We start from the raw sequence: 13,928 nt of genomic DNA, 5'->3' as shown, positions 1-13,928 counted from the left end.
AGCATATCCATGCCAGGCTGTACATATCCATTGCTTCATGCCCCCTATTATATTGGTACATGGGTGGGGGTGGCGGGGAGAGGGGAACACAATGCCTCACATTGGTGAATTTGTGAACAAGCCCACAACTTTTAAAAGCCACACTTGTACTTCTGGCTATAATTGCTCTGATGTCCTCCAAAGAACTCTGGGAATATCTATTTTCCTGAGCGTACTTTTGCAGATTCCTAAAATCTGTGGTGGGGCGGGCAAAAAAGAAACCAGCTCCCTAAACTGTTGCAGAAATAATTACTTAGTGAGATTTCAAACAGATTAAAAGCATAAGAAGCAACACACTAAAATTACAATGTCCAGCTCCAGGCAAAATCAGTTTTGTTTTGCTTTTTCATTCCCTGTTGCTGGGAATGGCTGAAAAGTAACCGAAACTTGCACAGGAGCCAACTCCTAGGAGCCTATGAAGAGTCTGGGGCTTCTTCAGTAGCGAAACAGGTGACAAACGCCGGCACCCTAACTCTTGTGCGTAACATCACCAACACTTCGTTTGATCAAACTTATCCTCGTTGATATCTACAGGAGCCTGGCTAAAGGAACTTTAAAGACTGAATTTTCCTTTTGGACACAATTTGAATGAGTTTTCTGTTTGTGGCTTCTGTAGTAGATCTTGTACATAGCTCTCTCAATTTTTGAATTATTAATATAAGATTTAGTACGTAGAATGGTTTTTTAGTGTTTTGTGTGCCGCTTATGTGCTGCTTACTTTATACTGGTCTACTACGGGAATTGGCAGCATAGGTTCATTTCTTCAATATTATGAGTAAACCCTACAAAAGGCATTCCGTGTATTCAAATAATTAAGGGTTCTGAATAAGCAATATTCAGATAATGAGAGTGTTGCTTCAGCTAGTATATACCAAAAATGGAAAAGAAAGTAAAATGTTAGATTAGTCATTGCCTTTCAAGAAGTTATCACCATCATACTTTACAAGAATTACCCAAAATCTGTCAGTCCCATTTCCTTTAATGAATCAGGTAATCTGGGTTAAAAACATTAATGTATTAAAAAAAGAAGTTTTTTTAAAAGATGTAAGCATGCTTCCATTTTTTTTATATACCAAGGTTACCCTTTTTAGTCCAGTACCTCTAACTTGGATGAACCCGTCTGCTTTAATTTATAAAAATGGCAAGGGGCTGATTTTTTTCAAAGGCAAAAATAGCATCCAGGCACCCAGCAACTAAAAGGGGATCCACTGGAGTGAAGTGCCAGGGTGTGGGGTAATCCTCACCTGTGAAAATCTGTCCTCGCGTGTTTTGTCTGTAACTTTAGACTCTGTTAAGCTATTCATTCTTTTATGTAAGTCAGAAGCCGCTGGCAGTGTTCAAGAGTAACTGGAGAAATCATGACAAGAGCATATGAGCGTACAGAAAACCCAGATGCATGATGGAGGTATCAAATGAATCTGGCATTCCAGGCTGACACACAAAATGAATGACTCGAATCTCAGAAGGGGGAGTTCCTCTGGGGCCAGATGAGGTTACCAGAGAAAGCCAGGGAAGCCCTTGCTGCCGTTGCATGAATTATGCATCTCTCGGATGCTGCACATTTTTCAGGACTTCAGGGTGCAGTTGGTTTTCCACTGTGCTATTCATTAAAATCAAACGCATTCACTGTCGTCAGTGAAAACAAAACTCACCCCATCTTGAACTGCTGAAAAACATATTGCTATTAATAAAAAGCAGAAATTGGAATTTGCCCATGTCCTGTTCAAAGTGCAATGTAACCAACACAGGGTGCGGACATTTGTTTTCCAAGGACGTTAACGTGTCGTGAAAAAATGGCAGTGATGACAATGACACCAAGGACACGCTCAGCAGTGGCTGCATTTTAGAGAAACATCCAGACCATAAGCCGGGGGGGGGGGGTCCCTCCAAAATCGCCAACTATCAGAGTATGAGGGAAATGGAGCAGGCAGTCCTGGAAAGCAGGTTTGCCAGCAGCAACACTGAGCGGCCTCTCTTTTGGGGATAATCTGGGAATCTGCAGTTATACAATAGCATTCTCCAAGACTGGGCTGCTGAAACAGATTACTTCATTCTCTTAAAAACAAGCGGATAAAAAGAAAGGAGGCAGATCTGGCAAAGGCTCAGTAAATAAAAATAAGAAGCATATGATGCCCGAGATTCATGTGAACATAAAGTGACGTTGGCAGCCCCCACAAATAGAACTCCAGATAAAATTAGCTTTTGTCTAAATGTGGAAAGTGTGTAAATATAGTAGCAGGTTTCAATTTACTACACAAGCTCACAAGCTCCAAGTTGCAGCCACCTATTACAGAGCTTGTGCGTCAGAGGAAAAAGGGGGCAGGGAGAGAGAGAGAAAGAGAGAAGGAGGAAGACAATGCACTCTGCAATTAGTAGCTTCAATGAGAGGTAAATTAATTTCCCCAGCTGTATTGTGGTTATTATTGCTGTTTAGAAAGTGGACAGGGGTAAAATCGCATTGAAGTGCAGATGTCAGCGTGGTGTAAATGGTACTTTAAAAAGGCCAAAGAGTGGAGGAACAACAAATACAGAGGCACCTTTTCAGGCAAGGAATTTTAATTGCAAACACAAATGCTTTGTAAGAAGAGTCCCTGGAAAATACTTTTGTGTCATTTAAGCTGCTGCAAATGACAAGAACAGACGCGTCTGAATCCGTCTGCTCCAGACTGATGTGTTGTGCGACACCTGAAACTAGAACTCACATCAAGCTCTTAAGGTCTGCGCTTGGAGGAGCTAAAGTAAAGAGATTTCAGGAGGGGGCAAGATTCTCAGCCAGATTTAATAGCTTGCTTTAGAAAACAGTCAAGATTAAATTAACAAAATCTGGTGTATTAATGCTATAGTATGTGGAATCACTGGCAGTGTGTTGCTCTTGTGGGCGGGGGTGGAGTAACACCTTTTCCAAATGGAAGCAGCTGTGCCAAAGGGGGAAATAGCAACACGGGCCACTGGTTATTTTCATTTTAAGAGAAAAACACGTATTTGTGATAACCATCAGCAAATCACCTTATATAAAATGTCAACATTAGAACATAACTTATTAAGATAGATTTTTTAATTTATTTATTATGAGTAGTGGTAGTATAAAAAATATGCAAAATGGGTTCCAAAAATACACAGAGGGCTTCATGCTTCAGGCAATTAGGAAAATGAGTAAAACATATCATCTGCATTGGTGGACATGAGGAGTCTTCAGACTGACACACACAAACGAAATAGCGCAGGCCCCAGTCACACCTCTTGACAAAGGGCATTCCATGACGGAGGGGCCACCACTGGAAAAGCCCCCTCCTTTGTTGCTACAAAGCGCAGCTCCGATAAGCAAAGCCCTTGCAGAAGAACTTCAGCAGATCTCAGAACACGGGCAGACAGGGACGGGAACTGGCAAGCCATCAGGTGCCGAGGGCTCCTCCAGTTTAGGGATTTAAAGGTAAGTACCAGCGTCCTCCTGTCAGGGATGCGGGTGGCGCTGTGGGTAAAACCTCAGTGCCTAGGATTTGCCGATCGTATGGTCGGCGGTTCGAATCCCTGCGGCGGGGTGAGCTTCCGTCTTTCGGTCCCAGCTCCTGCCCACCTAGCAGTTCGAAAGCACCCCTAAGTGCAAGTAGATAAATAGGTACCGCTTTCTAGTGGGAAGGTAAACGGCGTTTCCGTGTGCTGCGCTGGTGCTGGCTCGCCAGAGCAGCTTCGTCACGCTGGCCACGTGACCCGGAAGTGTCTCCGGACAGCGCTGGCCCCCAGCCTCTTAAGTGAGATGAGCGCACAACCCTAGAGTCGGACACAACTGGCCCGTACGGGCAGGGGTACCTTTACCTTTACCTTACCAGCGTCCTCCTGCACATAGGCACCTCTTAGAATAATAGCTATAATTATTATCACAAATGTGTTTAGCACTTAAAAATCCTGGCAGCCATATTCCACACTAGTTAATGCTTTTGAGTCATCTTTAATGACAGCCCCACATGTAATGCATTGTCGAGGCTTTTCGGGATTCCTGTGCCTCTAACTGAAAGTTTATTATTTGCAGACTCATCCCATTTCATTGCCTGTTAATCTCTGTTTGTGGGGATTCGTGGTGGAGAGTCTCTTAATGGCCTCGCAGTTGCTGCCTGCTCCGTGATGCTGTTAATTCATTGTCTCCAGTCGTGGCTTGTTTATTTTAATAGTGAAATAGTGCTTTAAAAATAACAAAGGGGTGGAGGATGATATTTTTTTTCCGAGGTTGTATTTTGTATTATATCGTAAGACGGCCTGGGACAAGGATGTTTTCTTTCTTTTTTTCTGTGAAAGAGCAGGAATTCAAATGCTTAAAATATATATTGGAGGAATGCCTGTGTTTAAGTACCTATCATTTCGTGCATTTGCAGGGCTCAAAAATATTATCTTAACAATCTTAAAATGGCCCTGTATGGTATTGGCAATATTAATATCCTCCTCACACAAATGTGAGGCTGAAAACAAGTGGATGGCTGAAGGCCGTCTAGTGAGTCCATGGCCAACACGAGGTTTAAAACAGGTCCTACTGACTCGTGGCTTTAGCTTTACACCAGCTCTGAGCAGGTGGGCCTTTTAAATATAAGGGCATGTTGTTGCCGTACACACAGATATTGACTAACCTGAGGGAAGCAGTTTTAGGATGGAGGCCTCTCTGTCACACACTCTCATCAATGAACTTTTTCTTTTAAAAGTCAATATTGCAGAAGGTGTTTTTTGTTGTTTTTTTGCCTTGACACATTAATTTTAAGTAACATTTCCCAGTGGACAAATTCAAAATGGGCACCCTAAGGCTGTCGATTTATTAGTGCTCTGGTCCATGGGGTCAAGAAGAGTCGGACACGACTAAACGACTAAACAACAACAACAAATCATTATCACCACTGTAAGTTATGTTGCACCTTTGGAGCGTTCAAAATATTTCACATGTATTACCTCAACAATTCTGTCAATCCTTTTTAGTACTAAGTAACTTAATATCATTATCCCCATTTTGCAGATGGAAGACTGAGGCCAGGACATGAGTGGCTTGCATAAGGCCACTTAGTGTGCTTGTGGCTACAGTTCACAAAGCAGACAACATCTGGGAAACTCATGACCAGATTCCTTTAAATTCTGCTGTTTTAAAATTTTAAAGCAGCCTTTGGTGCTACAGGAGGACATATTTAACTCTTCCCCTGAAGCTACTAACTAAGCGGGGGGGGGGGGGAGGAGCAGGGAACAGAAAACAGGACAGTTAAACCATAAAAATGGCATGGGTGGCGAGGTTAAGCACCCTTTCATTCCCGTGCTCCTTTCCAATCCAAGTCGGAGCCCTTTGTGGCATCTGTTTTGTCCCTCAGCCACTGTGCTGGCCTAGATCTCAAGTACCAAGCCCAGTGAATAGCACTCCTAATAAATGGTGCTTCTAGCAGAACAATCCTGCGAATTGCTGAGCTGTTAAATCCATTTTCAGATCAGGTGCAGAAGCACTAACAAGCTGCCGTATTGCATAGCCACTGGCTTGCGAGTCAGTTTGGGTCATTGCGCTGGTACATCTGCTGAGTCAGCTGCTTTCCTTACAGTTCCCATTGCTGGCTGTAGTGCGATAGGGACTTTCCTAATACCGCCTTTTCTCCTGGCAGCACTATGCCGTGGTGACTGGAGCAGCCGAGCGAATTCACCCCACCAAACATTCTCCACTTTGACATAATGGCTGCCGATAGCAAGCATGGCACTACCGGTCATTGCTGCGGGGAGAGCAGTTCCCAAATAGCGCATCCGTTCCATGTGTTCAGTTGCTATCCTAACTGGCATCATTTGGGGAACAGGTGAGTTTCATTTTGCAGATGCCCGGGGATGTTGATGGCCAACGTAAGTGAGAAACTGCAACAGTGGCAAAGCTGGAATAGAAGAGAAGATAGGCTTGCTCCAGGTCAAAGATTGCCTTTGTGAGTCACATAGGAAAGTGAGGCTGCTCTGTTTCCTCCAATCCGGCTTCGCTCTGTAACAACTTCACTTCCCTTCTGCTAGCAATGGCCTTATAAGGCTTGTTTGGGCAATTTTGCAAGATGAATAGTTCCGTTATAATAAGTTGCCAAAATCTTAAATAATGATCTCTTACAAATCTTGCAAGAGAGGAGGGTTGGCTGCCTTACAACATTCTGGCTAATGTACAAATTGAAGCTACAAACTCCCACCGCTGCCGGGACCAAAAAAGGAGCTTCCTGGGAAACATCAGCCAAGCTCTTAAGATTCGCAGCTTAGCATTATCAGAATCTATTTAGTCAGCTTCAAATACCAAACACATGTGAGGGACTCTGGACTTCAAAACCTCAAGAAATCTCAAACCTGTAGTGTTCGTATTGTTGTTGTTTGGACTTTGATCCCACTCTTCTTTCCAAAGAACTCAGGGTACAGCATCATAAGTAACGCAATATAATGGGAAAAGTATTACAAAAATTTAAAACAACTAAAAACAGATTTTCAGGATCCAGAAAAGGTCAGAGTGGGAAACTGAGGGCAGCAGCACTTCAGGAAGCAATTCTCAGATTTCTCTAGCCACACCGTCGGAAACGGGGGCTGAAACTGCCCCCCTCCCAAGCCATTTTTTCTGCAAGGACCCCCACCCCAGATTTTGGCTGCATCAGCAAACAATTTTTTTCCCTAAAGGAAACATGGTGTTGGTGCGGGTGGAGCTCAGGGGTCAGCAAACTTTTTCAGCAGGGGGCCGGTCCACTGTCCGTCAGACCTTGTGGGGGGGCTGGACTATATTTTGAAAAAAAATATGAACAAATTCCTGTGCCCCACAAATAACCCAGAGATGCATTTTAAATAAAAGGGCACTTTCTACTCATGTAAGAACATGCTGATTCCCGGACCATCCGTGGGCCAGATTTAGAAGGTGACTGGGCCAGATCCGGCCCCCGAGCCTTAGTTTGCCTACCCATATTAGAGCCCATTATGCTCTACCTTGAGCTGCCCCGATTCTCAGCTGGCGTTTCCTTTCCCTTACATTTAAGTCAGCTGGTTCCTCTCCTGAGAGAACAGTCCCAGGGCTGCCTCCTGTCACCAGCCGGCCCTGATGCTGTTTCATAGAATCATAGAATCCTAGAGTTGGAAGAGACCACAAGGGCCATCAAGTCCAACCCCCTGCCAAGCAGGAAACGCCATCAGAGCACTCCTGACATATGGTTGTCAAGCCTCTGCTTAAAGACCTCCAAAGAAGGAGACTCCACCACACTCCTTGGCAGCAAATTCCACTGTCGAACAGCTCTTACTGTCAGGAAGTTCTTCCTAATGTTTAGGTGGAATCTTCTTTCTTGTAGTTTGGATCCATTGCTCCGTGTCCGCTTCTCTGGAGCAGCAGAAAACAACCTTTCTCCCTCCTCTATGTGACATCCTTTTATATATTTGAACATGGCTATCATATCACCCCTTAACCTCCTCTTCTCCAGGTTTCCCCCATAAAGAAAAAGAAACACACAAGCATCAGCTTCTCTGCAGGGATTACTTTGGCTGCATCCGTTCTAAAGTTAATCTTTCTCCTGCAAAGTATGTTTATGTTCCTGATGTTTATTTATTGCATTTATATCTCACCTTTTCTCCAAGGAGCTGGTAATTTGGTGTTGTCAGGAAACCTGACCATTTCATTGCTCACCTCTTAGAACCATGGGACCTTGTTCAGTTGTTCAAAGCACAGGCTACAATCTCAGTCCTTGAGGGATTCCACTTTCTACATCCCTGCACTGGGAGAACTATCCATTTATTTCTACTCTCTGCTTCCTGTTCTTTAACCAGCTACTGACCTCTTTTCTTATCCCGTGACTGCTTACTCCTAAGGGGCTTTTGATCCATGTGCGATATACTCAAAGAACCCTAAAAGGCTTTTTAGATGAGACTTATCCTTGCAGAAGCCATACTTCTTTTTCTTCAGCAAGACTTGTTCTTCTGTATGCTTGATAATTCTATCTTTAATCATCGTTCCCACCAGTTTTCCCAGAACAGATGCTAAATTAGCCAGCTTCTAATTTTCTTCAGATTCCATTAAAATTGTCGCATTAGCCACCTTCCAAGTGTCAAATATGAAGACTGATCTTAGAGGAAAATTACATATTTTTGTTAGAAGATACTGGGTTAAGAACACTTAGGTGGATGATTTCCTTATTTCTCCACATTTTTAATTTCTCACTAAAGCTTCACCTGTTGTCACTGTGATTTGCTGCAGTTCCTCAGATTCCCTTCCTGAGAAAGGGAGTCACAGTGTCACAGTGAAGACAGACGCAAAGAATTCACTCAGCTTCTTTGCAATCTTCTTTTCCACCTTTAGCACATATTTAACTTCCTTGTTGTCCAATGGTTCGACTACCTCCCTGACTTGTTTCTTGCTTCTAATGTTTTAAAGAAATAGTTATTGTTGGACTAAATGTTTTCAGAGAGTTTGGGAATTTTTTCACCCCTTATTGTCTGTTTGCATTTCTTTTGCCAAGGTTTATGTTCCTCGTTCTCTTCTTCTGAACATTCTTGCCTCTCATAGTTTCCTCGCCTCTGCTCATTAACCCTGCTGGCCATCTCTTGGCCTTGCTGGTCCCTTTCCTGATCCGCAGTGTACAGTCCAGCTGAGCTTCTGTTGTTGTGTCTTTTAATAACCTCCAAGCACTCTGGAGAGATTTGACCCTCTTGACTTCCCTTTCGACTTTCTTCTGTCCCCTCATTTTTGCAAAGTTGCCTCCGTTGAACTCAAATGCGTTGGACTTTCTTGGCAATTGCCCAGTACGTTGAATATGTTAGGACAGTAGTCACAGTTCCCAGGCAGCTCAACAAGACTTACACCTCACAGCTTTGTATTATTTCCCTTTTAACCCATCTCTACAAAGCTCTACACATCTTGATCCATAGAAGCAGGTAGGGAGGTGTTATTGACTTCTGTCAAAACACGTCCGTGATCAGTGCTCTCAGCTGAATGTCATTCATCTGAACCAGGCCAGCCGCAAAGCCCAGGGACTGCTATCTAGCCTCACTAGGCTCCCTTCTTATAGTAAAACCTGACAGTCTGGAGGTGGTTATTCTTTGGATTCTGTCACAAAAATCAGGAAAATTGAGCCATGTTTCTTGAGAAATTTCTATTGCTCCATCTGATTGGGAAGAGATTTCCTCAGAGCTGCCAAATTTCAAATGCTACTCAAACATTTGGCAACTGTGAGCGGCGAACCGGGGTTCCATTTACGCTGAAGAATTTTCTTGCCAACCATCTTTGTGCTCAGGAGACTGTTTCCTGCAATGATGTTATGTGGTTTTTTGTTCAGTTTCCTAAAATAAATATTGACGGGTCACCGGGAGCCTCCTTATTAAGAATCATGTTTATTCATAAATCCCCAGAATTTATTTCCAGGCACAACACGGACCTACTCCATTAGCTGCTTCATTATGTATTCCCCACCTCTTATTATGCTACATTTGTGACTTGTGGGTGAGTCTCATATATTTGGATTATAAATTTCTCATATTATGTTGATGTTGCTTGTATAATCTGTTTCACCTTTTCTTTATGTGCACTTTCTTCCTGATCTTTTTTTAAAAAAATATTATTATTTCATCATAAAATTCCAACCTCCTTTTCCTCCCAGGAAATCAAGTTCATGGTTCTCCTCCCTGTTTGATCCTAACAACAACCCTGTGAGGTAGGTCAGGCTGAGAGACTTTTCTCTCTAAATCCTAAAATAATAAACACGAGGACTGTTCAGATAAATAATTAGCAAATGCATATATTAATCTCTTTTCAGAGAATTAGATGTGTTAGACTGTTGTAACAAAAATAGCCGAGGGAGGGAGAAATCTGTTAAACTTGCTCCATACCAGCCTGCAGCAGTGTTGAAGAAGAGGACAAGCACATGAATGCTGTGCCAAACTGGATCAAGAGATGGAGGGCTCACTCTTGTATTTCCCACCAGTTTTATTTTTCTCAAGCCACAGAGCTGAACTGATTTAGACTGGACTAGCTGTGCCTAGAGGAACGCAGGTGGCACTGTGGGTTAAACCACAGAGAGCCTAGGACTTGCCAGTCAGAAGGTCGGCGGTTCGAATCCCCGTGACGGGGTGAGCTCCCGTTCCTCGGTCCCTGCTCCTGCCAACCTAGCAGTTCGAAAGCACGTCAAAGTGCAAGTAGATAAATAGGTACCGCTCCGGTGGGAAGTTTCCGTGCACTGCTCTGGTTCGCCAGAAGCGACTTACGTCATGCTGGCCACATGATCCAGAAGCTGTCTGCAGACAAACACCGGATCCCTCGGCCCGTCAAGCGAGATGAGCGCCGCAACCCCAGAGTCGGTCACGACTGGACCTAATGGTCAGGGGTCCCTTTACCTCTACCTAGCTGTGCCTAGAGAGGTGGCTTGATCTCAAGGGTCGCCAGCATGGTGCACCCCCAATGTTGCCGGGCTTCCAACTTGCATCAGTCCAAGTCAACACAGCTAATGGTCAGGAATGAGGGGAGTTGTAATCCAACAGCATCCTGAGCGCCCCAAGCTGGCTATCCTTGGATGAACCATTTCCCCCAAACATCATTTTCTGCCCGTCTAATTCCTGCCCCTACCAATCTGCTACTAGCCCTGCAGGAGAAAATAGAAAGAAACATTTTCTCAGAAAACCACCATTACCCCATAACTGCTACTATTCCCCTGGAGGGAAAAAAGTACAGGCAAGAGCATTTGTTCTGCTCACAGGCACATGCACAGGGTGTGCAGGGAGTGCCTGGGCACCCCATGATTTTATTTTTTCATGAGGATCATGGCAAGGAGGAGACACAGGCAGAATAAAAAGGCTGGAATGGATCTGCAGCTTCTGCCTGCACCTGTCTCTTGAGGCAGTGGTGGAGTGGAGGAGGAAGCCACTTCCAGAGATGGAGATCCGTTCCTGCTTTGTTCCTCTGCCTGTGCCTCTGTTTCGGTGGCTCTGTCTCAGTCCAAGCTCCATCCGCCTTTTGTGCAGAGAGGCTGATTTTGTGGTGCACAAGCAAAGAGGAGGGGAATGCAGCTTGCCCTCAGTCCTCCATATCTTCCCGTCTCCGCCCAGTTCTTTTTCTCTACAGGAATAATATTCTCCTTTGGCTTCTTGACTGCTCTTCTTCTTGTTGCCCTGTTAGCTTTCTGCCTCTTTACCTCTTTCCTTATTTGTCTTGCCATTCTCTCTCCTCCATTCTTTCTTCACTGAAATAAATAAATAAAATTTCCCCAGGTGCAAACCCTAATGAAATGTGCTGCACATGCTCCTGCTACGTGAGTAATAGCAGTTGGGGCAGGGAAGCAAATAAATGCCCCCACTCCCCAGTTGTGGCTGTTCTAATCCAATTTCTGCAGCTGCTTTTGATCACTTTTAGGTAAAAATAAAAACACCAGGAGATCTGATCCTGGAGCTCCTGTGATTCATGCCCTTTGGCCCTTACTAAGATGAATGTTTCTTGTAGCATAAGGTTTGCCCATTCAAAGTGGCATCCTGTATTCATTTGGCACAAGTACATTGGTGTTTAAGGATGCATACTTTCCATATTTATTCCAGAAAGACCCATGTATGCATACTACCCACTACAAAGGCAATTATTTCATCATATTTGGAACCACCCTAGTAAACTACCTTGTGTGTCCTTTTTCCTATACCAGTGATGTAACTCTAGCAAGATGGGCATCAGAACTTGCACCTCATACGCAGGTCCATGCACAAAAGAAATACCCCAAATATATGTTGTTCTCTGACCAGCTGTGCTGATTATAGATTGCAACAGGGAGAGATGCAGATGGATCTTTTGATGGTTCTTGATTTTGCTTAAAAGGCTGCTAATTTTGAGATGGTGGTTTTCTGTAACGCAGCTGGCAGTTTCTCTGAATTTATGGTAACATATTTCAAAGGACCAGTTTGGGTGACTTACACCACTCATATTATTTCACCTGATTGGGTAGATGTTCGCAAGGGGTTACCAATGTTAGATGTCTCTTCTCTTTCTGCCCCAAAGACAAGAAATAGGATACAACCATTGTGTAAATCCCTTAATTTCCTTGCTTGTCATAATGAGACACAGTATTCAGTTTGGGGTGATGATGTCTCATTATCAAGCCCCCAGGCTTGATAAAGAACTTGGGGGGGGATACTAAGTCGATCTCCTCTAGATGCCTTAAAGCATTGCCATGATTTGGTTGTCACGATGGATTTACGCAGAAAATAAATACTAGGTTGTTACTATATGCTTATTTGCACTCCTGGCATGTCTATTGTCCTTACAGATTATTAATGCATATCTATTTAACCTTATTATGTTAAAAAGATTATAAAGAAGAGAGATAATTCAGCCACCACTTTGAGACTGACGCTCCTCTCTTGCAGCTTTTCCTTGGGAATGTTTAAAAATGGCAGTGATCAGAGATTGAGAATGCGTAAAGCTAAATGAATTGTGAAAGTGTTACTTGAATGTTGCATTGCGTGCTTTCAGTGTGGGCCATCTGTGGGCTCAAGTGTAATAGCAAGTGTAGACTCTCATGGGTAGGAAAACTAAGGCCTGGGGGCCGGATCCGGCCCAATCGCCTTCTCAATCCGGCCCGTGGACGGTCCGGGAATCAGTGTGTTTTTACATGAGTAGAATGTGTCCTTTTATTTAAAATGCATCTCTGGTTTATTTGTGGGGCATAGGAATTCGTTCATTTTTTTTCTTCAAAGCATAGTCTGGCCAAGGTCTGAGGGACAAGGTCTGAGGGACAGTAGATCGGCCGCCTGCTGAAAAATTTTGCTGACCTCTGGTAGATCATCCAAATGGGACATTGCCTATCAGGTTGTAGAGAGAGCTCCCCTCAAAGCCAAAAGGAGGTGGAGGGCCATTCTGATAGAAACACAGTGGTACCTCGGGTCACAGACACTTCAGGTTACAGACTCCGCTAACCCAGAAATAGTACCTCAGGTTAAGAACTTTGCTTCAGGATGAGAACAGAAATCGCGTGGCGGCAGTGGGAGGCCCCATTAGCTAAACTGGTACCTCAAGTTAAGAACAGTTTCATGTTAAGAATGGACCTCTGGAACAAATTAAGTTCTTAACCAGAGGTACCACTGTGATAGAAACTTAGGATTTGTGGGTTAGAGTGTGGTGCTGAGAACGCCAAGGTCTCAGGTTTGATCCCCGTAGGGGACAGCTGCATATTCCTGCATTGCAAGGTGGTTGGATTAGATTCATAGCTGTCAACGTTTTCCTTTTTTTAAGGGAAATTCCCTTATTCCGAATAGGATTCCTCACAAGAAAAGAGAAAAGTTGACAGCTATGATTATTAGATGATCCTCGGGTGTCCCTTCCAATTCCATGATTCTCTGAGACATCTATGAGGGCCCATCTGCACTTTCATTTGTCCCATGATTTCTAGTATTTCATATCCATCTACTCTCACGGGTCCGAGAGGTCTCTTCTTGGTTTACAGTGTTTGTTTTGTTTTGTCTGTGGGGGTAGACATGGGAGCTCCACTAGCCATTGGCTCTGACTTGTCTGCGCTGAGGAAGCCCCCTGGGCTCATAGAACACAGGAACGCCCCTCCACATGAGTATTGGAGGTATTCCTACTGGCAACGTTGTCCTTGAACCTATGGAGGGTGACGGGGTCGAGGACAGGACCTAGTTCTCTCGCGTACACCTTCTCCCCTCCTAGCTTGCACTCTGAATGCCTGAATGAGGCTCTTGTGACCACTGATTCAACAAATTTTGAAATCACCAAACAGAATGACAATGCGCGACAGGAGAAAGGCATGATAAGACCACCTTTACAAATGTTTTCGTATGCAGTATATGGGAGGTTAATGCAATCTGAGTTAGATTACTGAATTGGCTTTTTATTATTGAATTGTATCCACTTGAGCAATTATCAAACCAGGTGCTGCTGATTGGAATCAATTATT

General features: G+C 43.9%; 1 long non-coding RNA gene across 1 annotated transcript in view; it reads left to right on the top strand.

Annotated features, from left to right (window-relative positions):
• The first annotated feature begins 2,267 nt into the window (after window positions 1-2,267).
• The window catches only part of LOC310748177, a 121,263-nt gene continuing 109,602 nt past the window's right edge, over window positions 2,268-13,928 (top strand). Inside the window, exon 1 of the long non-coding RNA XR_014541164.1 lies at window positions 2,268-2,427. This is a non-coding gene — a long non-coding RNA (uncharacterized lncRNA). The remainder of the gene's footprint in view (window positions 2,428-13,928) is intronic.

The sequence above is a fragment of the Podarcis filfolensis genome (genome assembly GCF_964270895.1).
Source record: "Podarcis filfolensis genome assembly, chromosome: 13".
Classification (NCBI taxonomy): domain Eukaryota; kingdom Metazoa; phylum Chordata; class Lepidosauria; order Squamata; family Lacertidae; genus Podarcis; species Podarcis filfolensis.
The sequence above is the reverse complement of the archived record's forward strand: the minus strand, read 5'-3'. Positions and strand labels throughout refer to the sequence as shown.